The following is a 3,227-nucleotide window of genomic DNA, read 5'->3' as shown; positions in this document are numbered from 1 at the left end:
AAGCCCTCTAATACATATCTCTGGATAAAACCGTCTTGATTGCACATAAATCTGAAATGTTAGCACGTTTTCATCCGCTTGATGTAAAAACGACTGTGATTGTGAAAAGACAATGATTTAATTAGGGTTTACCAGAATCATAGAAGAGGATACTACCGACAGAGATAATGGCAACTTCACCATTCATATACTATGATGGTGTTGCTGAAACAGCGTGTTGATCTATCAAGATTGCATATAACGTTTGTTGTAATTTCGCCGCGATGGCCCGCGTAAGCAGTTTAGTACAAGAGCCAATCAATTCATCCAACAACGTACGGAAATCATGTTATTTTCTTAATTCGTGTTTTTCTGAAACATTTCATGTAGAGTAGCTATCTTTTGTCACTGGTTTAAGCAAATGTGCGTGGTTTTATAAACCGCTTTGATCGGCTTGCAAGCCATGGTAACGGGCAATATTTGGAATATTCTCCATGGTCCATTTTCCAATGTCCAGACAGTATACATGGTAAGTGGTCAAACTAAAACCTATTTTGTCGACTGATTGTTGCGATCCTATCGATCAACACTACACTTATGTACATGTATATATACATTAGATAAATATATGACTCGTGTTCTCAGAAAATGGTGTTAAATGCATAAAGTGTATTCCCAGATAAGCCTGTGCAGTCCGTACAGGCTAATCGGTATACGGACATTTGCCCCTTCGAACATCTGCCCCTTCATGAAATCAGGAATAAAAGGACATCTGCCCCTTTTTATTTGAAAGATTGTGTTACTACACAGTTTTGTTGTTATCGATCGAATCTTTATCATGTTACTTATTGCTGAAATATTTTAAAGATTAAAAAAAAATGGAACATGCATGAGGTTTTACATTTTTAAAGTATAGTTTCACGTATCCACCATGAACCTTGCATTGCCATACTGCACCGTATTATTTAGACTCGTGTTGGTTAAACACATAAAGGGATACATGTTCTTTAATAAATGGATCGCGCCCCGTATAGAAATTCTCTTCTTAACTCCTTAAATAATTAACATTTTGACATGAAATAAAGTATATTGCATGTCGTCTTATATTTCATCATTGCTTTACAAAGACATTTAGAATGAAATGCCTGAGCATATTCATCTTAAAGACCGCATAAGATATATATATAAAGCCCGAGTAAATTTTCAATTTAAATTCTGACACTTTGTTACTGCGGTAACGAGATATGTTCTTCTAAAGTGACAGTGTGTTTGTTCTCCGTAAGCACTTTGGTTAATCATGTGGTAGTTCACACGTAAATTCTTATAAGAGCTTGTGTAATAACACCACAAGTAAACAATTACGTTAATAAAGTCATGGGAAAGCTTTTGTCCGATGTAGTAAAATCATGGGAGAACTTTTGTCCTTGGTATTAAAATCACGGGAGAGCTTTTGTCCTGGGTAGTAAATTCATGGGAGCGCTTTTGTCCAGGTAAGTAAATTCATGGGAGGGCTTTTGTCGGGTTAGTAAATTCATGGAAGAGCTTTTGTACGGGCAGTTAATTCTTGAAGGGCTTTTGTGGTTACAATACACTAAATGATCGGTTCATGTAGGGCTGTACTCTCTAAAAAATATCATAGTTGACAGGAAGGCATGTTTTACACTTTTTACCATTATTCGGGTGTTATCTTGCGGAGATAATGGTAGGGCATGAATAGGTGTTCACTACTGAATCCCTGAAATATGATACACTTGAAGACTATAGTAAACCATTGCACTAGAAAAGGTTACATTCCACTAAGAAACGGCCGAAAAAAAAAGTTGCAAAAACAGTCGATTTTGATTTGTGTCAAGTTCTTTCTTGCATTGTACATGACATATCTTTTTTATTGCATATATCGATTCCGCTTAGAATGGCCTCTAAGAAAAGGTATGGTTATGGGGGTCTCTATGTGCAAAATGTTGCATTTGTTTTCGCTCAAAGTTGTCGCTTTTACATTGAATTATATAGGGAAACTATTTGGTGTATTATGACCTTGTTCTGGGTAAAATTATACAGCCATGGTAACTCTTTGAGCCGCTTCAATCATCGTTCAAGGAGAATGGTGGATAGTGCAAATATTAATCGGACTTAAAATTGACAACGCAGAGTCGTATGTGAGAGCATGGAACAACAACTCTGAGGGGTATTGGTACCAACCCTTTGTTATGCATTTAAAATAATAAAAAATGTCAATATAATCGCTAAAGCAACTGCGTTTCAGCAAACCCTAACATGCACGAATACTCCACACTCATCTTCAGCCACTGAGGATCGTCATTCTATTCCAAATGTGATGTTCCAGGATAACGCATTCGAATAATTGTCAATTTTAGATCCGATTGATATTTGCGTTACCTCCCATTCTCTTTGAACGATGGTTGAAGCAGCTCAAAGAGTTACCATGGCTTTGTAATTTTCTTTTCTTTATTGTTTGCCTTTTTTAAGGTATTTAGCTCCATTTGACTTAACTAATGAAGTTTTTTTTGTATTTTTTATATCTTTAAGTTACTAGCAGCTTTATTTGATCGGCATTGAATATTAACTTTACATTATTTGTTTTGTTTTGTTTTGACCTCATTTGTTCCACTTTATAACTTTATACTTTATAACACTTTAAATAACATTATATAATTGTTAAGGTATGCTACTCCTTTTTGCAAACCTAATTTACATCGCTAGTATTCTGCCCCGTTGGTACTATTTAAGTCGTGAGTCAACCATATGAACCGTACGTACGTTTTCGACCATTCTCCCACCCTGTCATTTAATGCGTCGTACGGGGGAGATTTTATAATCCTCATGTTCTATGTTACATGCAATTTAAACTCGTTGAATGATCAAATATAAAATTAATTTTCGAGCATATTTTTTCTTTTTAAATGGAAAACCTACCGTTGTTTGATATTTACATATTATGCATTCTTCATTAGGCCTAAAAGAAATATGATGTTGTGGTTCCGGTCCCCCGACCCTACCTAGGAAAATGCGCCGTCCCTAAAGTTTTCATTGACCGTGCCGACCCTTAACCTTTTTTTAACGTTTTCTGGTAGGATAAATATCAAAGCGATATCGACTTTAGCCGAAAATTGTGAGAGCCGATTTATGATCCTCTGTCAATTAAGTAATGTATCTCTTTACCCACCTAAAGCCCGCGGATCGTCGCTGTAATCGGTCAATGAGAGCGCACGCTTTGAATGAGCGACAAC

Source organism: Dreissena polymorpha, chromosome 12, assembly GCF_020536995.1.
Source record: "Dreissena polymorpha isolate Duluth1 chromosome 12, UMN_Dpol_1.0, whole genome shotgun sequence".
NCBI lineage: Eukaryota > Metazoa > Mollusca > Bivalvia > Myida > Dreissenidae > Dreissena > Dreissena polymorpha.
Note: the sequence above shows the minus strand (reverse complement) of the source record.